Raw genomic sequence first — 7,876 nt, 5'->3', positions numbered from 1 at the left:
TGTACCCGCGCTCCGGCCGCGCCGCAGGTTTTTTTTTTTTTGCTTTGCCGTTCTGGCCGCCCCGTTTTTTTTCCGCTTGGGTCGGCCAAAAAGCCAGAGCCGGCCCTGCAAATGACATTAGATTCTTTAGGCCAGACCCCTCCCCGAGTCCAGTGGCTGCTTCCTTTGTCTTTTCAAGTGCAGTGAATGCGATGGGCAGGGAGAGAGAGAGGGGTGTCTTGAGGTGTTTGTCCCTCCTTTTTATAGTTTCAGTCCCTCTCCTGAAAAACATTTCCAGCTGAGACCCAGGCGCCAAAGAGTCTACGTGGAAGGATGTTCCCTGCTGGTTTTTTACCTGTTTGAACTTCCTTTGTCTTCCCTTCCTGCTTGAGGGCTCTGTTTACTGCTTAAATGCAAATTAAGCAGAACACACCTTCCTTTGTTTAGAACAGACCTGTTTGCCAACCTCTGCTTGGGCAGGGCCGTGGGATTTGGAACATGTGCTAATAACACCATGCAGGGGAATCTTATAACTTCACATACAACGTTGCTGCACGTATTTTACCAGGACGATACTGACCAGCCAATTGTGAGTTTTCAAATGTTGCCTTGCAAGGCATACTCTGTACAAAGATTATTACAGTAGTGTGAGGAAGTGAACACAGGGGTGTACTCTGTCACAGTGCCACAGTGGTTTATGGTACTAAGTGAAGAGGGGGAGGAGGAGAAAGGCAACACCCATGCCATACAGCACATCTGCCAGGGAATGGGGCTGAATTCGCATGAAGACTGACCTTCCAACCCTGGGTCAACTTGCAGTCACCCATGTCAGTAGTAAGATTTGCTTGTACACATGACAAGGAGTGCAGAAGATGGAAGACAATGCCACAGACATGCAAGGGCCCTCGCTGATCTCCTGATGGGCACCCTTCTGCTTCTTGGGCAAGCTGGTTTTTACCTTCATTTACTATTGTGTATCATCTGTGTGTCTACCCTCCTTTTCTTCAGTGCAGCGATACCGCCGCTGACTGCTGCTCTGCTGCCAGGTCCCAGGCAGCCAGGGGGGACCCTGCATTACACTGTGGGTGAGGTGGGAGAAGCCACAACATCACCATCTGTATGGAGACCCACACTCACTAGCTCAGCAGGCTGCACAAAGTCAGGCTGCCTGGGAGGCTGCGAGTCGAGCAGGAGATTGAGAAGGCACCTCCTCTGAAGCACTGGGGGAAGCAGATGAATGGCTCTCAACCCTCCTTGTACAGTCTGAGTGATGCCTAAGTAAATCCAAGGGGAACCGGCAGGTGCAACCCCGCCAGGAATGCCATGGGGAATTCCTTCTAGATGGAACATTTGGTGGGCCTTGTAAGGCCCGGTGGATCTAGGAGATGGGCTGTCAGGGTGGATGAGCTTCAAAATCTGTTCCAGATGGTGTTGAGGCCAGCTCAGACAACCCCCAGAGCCACAACAAAGGGGGAAGAATCCAGCTCTGACGAGGGAGCCCACTCAGGTTAGGCGGGAGAGGGAGGAGGAGGATGAGGTCAGACCATGCTGGAGAGGGCCTGGACCAGAGATCCCCCATGTCTAGGAGAGGTGGGGAGAGTCCAAGGAGACACTGGCGCTGGACAGTCACAGCCAGGCTCCAACGTTTCTCCTTGGATCCGAGCACTGAACATGCTACCAGCAGTCAGGGGGCCATGCAGCCTGGTGGTGGCCCTGCCGCATCCATCATGGTCCTGGAATCTCGAGATGCTGGGGGAGCCTTTGGCACTGGAGCGTCGTACCCAGGCATGGCTTCTACTGCTCTCAGGACCAGGAGAGGCTGCTGCCTGCACTGAGGAGCCCGGAGTAACTTCTGACCCACAGTGCCTCCATCTCGAGCAGAACTGACCCAGAGGGGGAATTTGCCTCACCCCGTGCCCTGGCTCCAGATCAAGAAGCAGGTGTCAGTTTGGGCAGAAGAGCCTTTCCCCTGGCCCCCTAAAGAGGGGCTGAGAGACAAGGACAGGGCCTTATGGTTCCCACAAAGGCCTTCCCTCAAAACTCAAGGGCCAGTACGTCTCCTCCTGTAGGAGTGGTGCCTACAGGAGATTCTGTCTGCTCCGCCTGGCCTTGGGGCAAGGCCCTGTGGAGAGAAATATGCTTCCCCTAGGCAGGCAAAGTAGTGGGTGTGACCTCCTCACAGGCAGCCCCCTGCTCGGAGTCAGGCCATCTGACAGACAGGTGGGCTACAGGATCCTGGCGATAGCACTGAGCGTCCTGAAGAACGCACTGACATCACCCACACCACTGGAACCTTCCCCGTGACTGTGCGGGTACAGATACGGGCACTAGAGAGTGCTGATAAAAGGGGAGATCTGCGCCAGCGCCAGGCCCCTTCCACACCCTTGTGTCTGGAGAGCGAGAGGCTGTGAGGGGGCTACAGGACACTGCCTACTAGTGGGAATGTGCAGAAGCCTCCCCAAGAACCACCATGTGGCTGGTGGCCCGGCATCCCAGCTAGAACACCATATCCATCCTAGACAGCCCACCTCTACTGCCTTCCCTTCAACGACTCCTTGTGTACATCTAGTAACAAATCCTGAGCCTGCTTCCTCCTCTCCCCACTGGGCTGTCACCAGCTCCATGTCGCCAGCCCCTACCTCATCCCTCCCCGGCCCTCTGCCGCACCCTCCTGTCCTCTCCACTGCTGCCAGCTGGTGGACTGCCTCTCGCCCGGCCTATCCCCAGTGCCAGGCTGCCAGGCGTCACTATGGACACCGGGAAAAGCAGCAGAGCCTGACCCCAGGACAGTAACACCACTTTGAATCACTAGGGCGCAATCTAAAATCTTTCTAAAACAGTCCCCCAACCCCCTACAACTTAGCCCCCTCCTGTCCCCCAGCCCCTCACATAACTGTCAGAAGTGACTGTCCGTGCCACATGTGTATTCCAGGATTTCCCTCCCTGCTTTGCATCAATAACTCAATCACAGCCTCTTCATTCATTCACAATTGTCCAAATCTCTTGATTACTTTTCTTCAGCCACATTACCCCGCCGAATTTCACACCCCTGTTAGTTTACTAGCGTGCATTCTCCCCCGGCTATATTTGTGAAAGCCCTTGTTAGACCTTGTAAGCCCTCTGTCAGCGCCATTTCCGCCTGCCTCATTTACTGACCTTTCTCTTTCCCTCTCAAGCCTTAATTGGCTCTACTCAGTTTGCTTCCTTTCTTTCCCCTTTTCAGCAGTGGCATTTCCCCTGCCCGGTCCCTCATGACACCACACAGGCCGCTGCTTGCCCCTCGTGCCCCTGAGAATTTCTCAGCCTTCTTTCACACGGATTGCTTTCCATACTGCTCCCCGCTGCGCTGTGGTAACAGCCGCCTCCCCAGCCAGACATATTCACCTCTTCCCCGTTAGCTTCAGGGCCGTTGCAAGTGCATAACTAAGGGCAGAATCGGACTCGGGGTTTAATTCCTTTTCATTTACTGTATTGAAATCTCAGACCCTTGCCCATGCCACCAGACTGTATGCAGACCTCACCCAGCCTGGGATGGGTGCTACCAAGTTTTCTTATCACCCTGACATGATCAATCAGACTCTCCTTAGCGGCCCAGGGTGGCGTCTCCTCTTCTCTCTATTTTTGGGATCACTGTGTTCAGTTGTATTTGTTACCTAGAGGCCAGATTGCCCTTCTCCTAGGAGAAGGGGTGGGAGAGAGACTGGGATCTGGAAGGCATTTCAAGGTCTTTCCTTAGGATTGTTCGGTCCGGAGGTGAAGAGTGGCGGATGGCTCCCCTCCCTGCCAACTTGGCAACAGCTCTGCTCTCAAACCCAGCAGACTTCAGGGGAGCTGCCAGGGGCCTAGGGATGTGTGCACCAGGCACTTTGCCTCTGCCCCAGCTTTGAAGCCCTGCCACTTAGCAGCATCGTTCCGGCCCTCCACTGCCCCAGGGCCCACCTTGGGAGTGGAGGGTCTCCACAGTCCTGCGTGGACTCTGCCAAAGATAACACCACTCCCAGAATACACGCCCACAGGCATTCCCCAGCCCCAGCCCTCCTACCGCTGCCCAGGTGCGGGGGCAGGGACATGCTGTGGAGGGAGCTGAGCTGACCTGCTTTTCCAAGGACATTAAAGCACTCCATTAATAGAGGAGTGAGCCGTTCTGAGTGTGGTCTGGGGACTGTGACGTAGGGGCTGGGCATGGGCAGAGGCTGGGCCGGGCACCGTGAAGCGCTTGTTGTTACGCACAGCCTGTTGGAAGCGGACACAGAATAGAGAGATCTCTTGCAAGTTCCTTAAGCATTGAGGCCCAGCTCCACAAAGGGACTTAGACACCTGAGTCCCAGGTTAGGTCCCACTGAGATCTCCAAGGCCCTCACTCGGCTGCCACCTACCCCTGTAGGTGCCTAAATTCACTCAGTGCCTAAATGTTCAGGGTAAAAGTTCCCTCTGCCCCTGCCTCGCGTCAGGCATCCAGGCCCCTATCTCCCACCTAAGCCCCACTGCGATTCACAACCAGGGAAGGTAGGTGGAGGAGCACCTATCTCACCCTTGAGGCCAGATCCACTTGGTGTCCTCTGATCATGCTTACCGAACTGGGTCCCACTCAAAACCCGGCCGAAGGAGGTGGGGGTGCTCACCTGATAACTTTTAGCCAAGTAGAGCACTCACCTGGGATGTCAGAGATCCAGGTTCCTGCTGGGGCACATTAACCCTCAGTGCCTAAAATCAGCTCATCTACATGTCCGAAAACTTCCAGGGGTGCAAGTTCAGTGAGCAAGATAGTGGCCACTGTGATTATGCCTATACAGCAACTAGACACCGTGCCAACCGACCCAAGCTCGTGGGGCTCAGGCTGCGGGGCTGTTTCATTGCTGTGTAGACTTCTGGGCTTGGGCTGGAACCCAGGACCTTGAGAGGTGGGAGGGTCCCAGAGCCCAGGCTCCAGCCTGATCTCAGAAGTCTACACAGCAATGAAAATAGTCCAGCAGCCCAAACTGCCTGGCATGGGCCAGCTGTGGGTTTGTCTTTGCTGTGCAGACATACCCTATGTGTAGGCCTTGCATGAACAATGAAACAAAACAGAAGTAAGGAAACAGAGATTAACAGTGCACAAAGCGTGAATTCACAAGTGGCCTTGTAAGTAATACATAGCTAGTAGATAAATGATAAGCAAGGTCATGCATGATAAACTCACAGATGCACCTTTGCTGACCAATACATACTGTAGCATAGGGATAGTTCATGATCTATACAGGGATTGGGTCACAAAATCAATAAGCCAATCGTCAAGCATGTGATACAATGTAGAATGTGATGCGCATGTGTTAGTCTGTTTAGAACAGGCATATAACCTGATTTACAGTGCTGTACTTTGGAGTTGTTGTGCCCCTGACTTCACCATGCTCCACCTGAGCCTGATTACATCACGTGTAGCTCTCCATGAAATGCCAATAAAGACACCTCAGCGACGAGTCTGGATTCCAACCGAGTGTTGGATTCCAGAGAACTTCAGGAAATGTTCTCCCAGAACTGGAAGAGGCACTCTGGATAAGACGAGTGGAAAAGGTCTGAGGGAATCCCAACATTTTGGTGCCAGAACCCAGGATCCACTTGGCTAAAGCAGGTAAAATATCTTCAGTGATGAGTCCAGAGTAAACCTGGGATCTCCCCGTCCGGTAATACACCCCTTTGTGTTAGGCAGCAAGGCTCACAGTAAGGGAAATGGAACTGAAAGGGTTAAAGTATGAGGAAGCCAGTACCTCGCTGGAGGGTTGGATTAAATCCAAGGGCAGACCCTTTGGACTCCCCAGAAAAGTGACAGGAGACTGGGACTGGGTGGAAAAATGGAACTCCAGTAAGTTGGGCAACATTTTTAAAAAATAAGAAGGAAAAAAACATGTTCTCTAAGAAAAATTCCGTAACGTAAGAGAAATAGAAGGCGGTAATTTGGATATCTATGGAAAAGAATTACTGGCAGGTCACAGCAAAGGTCTCTTGAATGTCACTGGAGCTTTAAAGAATAAGACCCATGGACAACCATGGAGGAGCAGTAATTGTAGCTAAAGAATATGTGCAAAAAAACTACAAAGATAAGCTCAAAGCCAGCAAGAAAAATCACTGAGAAATGTGTCACTTTGGGAGATAGGTAAGTGATTTAAGGAAAAGGTATGGGCAGTTATAAAGGAGGGATTGCACCATTTAACACTGCATAGCTCGGAGGGAACTAAACCGTTGGGGTTGTGGAGGTGTTACAAAGTGGAAGTAGAAGTGTTAAAAGTAGAAGTGTTAAAAAGTTTAATAATAAAACCCAGTTATGTCAGTACAACTCTGGATAGTCACGACTGGTGGAACCCTCAGTCAATGATACAAGGGGGTCAGGTGGTGATTACTGCTATGTTTTTGTCCCCAGGAGCCTTTAATAGCCACTCTGAAGGAAAATGAACCCTTTTCTCAAAGTAATGGTCTGTAAATAATAAAGTATAAATGACTGCTGCAGGCAGACAGACAAGATCATTTGACTATGGACGATTTAGTCAAAATCACTAAAAACGAAATAGGGATTTCTATATGGCTTCACTGCTTCTGAGTGTACTAGTGTGGATGTAACCTGGGTACAGTTGTGTAGAAAAATAATTTAGAGTAACACAAGGGGCGCTGATCAACCCAAACAACAGATTGTCTGGGGGAAAAAATGGGGGAAACACGTAGTAAGTTAAAACAGAAATACTGCCAGTCAGAAAAAGAAAAAATTGAAGTGTTACAATTAGCTTACTAAAGTCTCAGATAGCTGAGACATGGAAGGAAAATAAGGGAATAAAAATGGCAGTAAAATAAAATGTGGCTAAGATACAGCAATTATCAGAGCCCAGGCCAAAAGAGTTCGCCTGTGCAAAGCTTAAATATACAAATAAAATTGCAGTTTAGAAATGTGATGGCATCTGCTCATAACTTGCCATTTGCAAAGGGAAGACAGCAGGAGTGTAAAACCATTTTAGGAGAGAAGAAGGTTCAGAGGCTCAGCTGGCAAGGCTAAGCCGAGCAAATTTAAAATATTTATTTGGTCTCGAACTGTTTGCAGCACAGCAAGGGACTGCAGAATTTCTTTTTTTTAAAAAACCCGTTTAAAAAGGAAATGTAAAACGTAAGCATGAAATAAATTGGCTTTTAAAAGATTCCACTACAAATCTAGCCAAATCTTTCATTCAGAGTTGCAAAGCTGACCCAAACTCTGTTGGGGCAGCAGCCAACATCTCCTGGCAGCCTTAACTTTGTTCGTTAACACGTTGGGCACCTCAATGCTTTGACAATGATTGAACATTTTCAAAAAATTAGGTTATAAATGTTAACTATAAATTAATAAATGAAAATAGGGACTCAAAGGGTGGCCAGAACAAGGATAGACGCTGGATCCCTTTTTCAGTAATAAAGCAATAGCTGAAACAGTGGCAGAAAAAATATTAATAATATATATTATATATAATTAAATTGACATCGCTAATATAATGTTCTGGCAAGTGAAAAGTGGAAGTTACTTATGAGAGCAGTAGGCATTCCTATGGAACATGCAGTGTATCCAGTGAAAGGGGGAAAAGAAATGTGAACGTGGTACTTAATTCAAATCTTATAAGGGCTCCAAAGAGGAGCTCTGACACGTTGTGTTTTCTTTCTCAGACAGCCACGTGCTTTGAAAGGAGAAACCAACCCAGAGCCAAGGAAAATCCGTAAATATAAGCAGTGAAGCCCAACCACCGTTGGAAAGTGCCACCCAAATCCTGTTTTCTTTTAACGGGTTATTAATTACGGATGATGGAGCAACTTCGAATAATGCCCTGCCCATTCACAAACATGGCAACATTTCCTGTTGAAAATTGTATTCAAAAGTCTTGTTTAACTGTGGTGTAAAATAAATGCC

At 49.6% G+C, this 7,876-nt stretch overlaps 1 protein-coding gene across 1 annotated transcript in view; it reads right to left on the bottom strand.

Annotated features, from left to right (window-relative positions):
- TTBK1 (tau tubulin kinase 1) overlaps positions 1–7,876 on the bottom strand; it is a 105,704-nt gene that overhangs the window by 77,097 nt on the left and 20,731 nt on the right. The gene's annotated exons all lie outside the window — the stretch shown is intronic.

The sequence above is a fragment of the Terrapene carolina genome, unplaced genomic scaffold (genome assembly GCF_002925995.2).
Source record: "Terrapene carolina triunguis isolate 2854851 unplaced genomic scaffold, T_m_triunguis-2.0 Scaffold132, whole genome shotgun sequence".
Lineage (NCBI taxonomy): Eukaryota > Metazoa > Chordata > Testudines > Emydidae > Terrapene > Terrapene triunguis.
The sequence above is the reverse complement of the archived record's forward strand: the minus strand, read 5'-3'. Positions and strand labels throughout refer to the sequence as shown.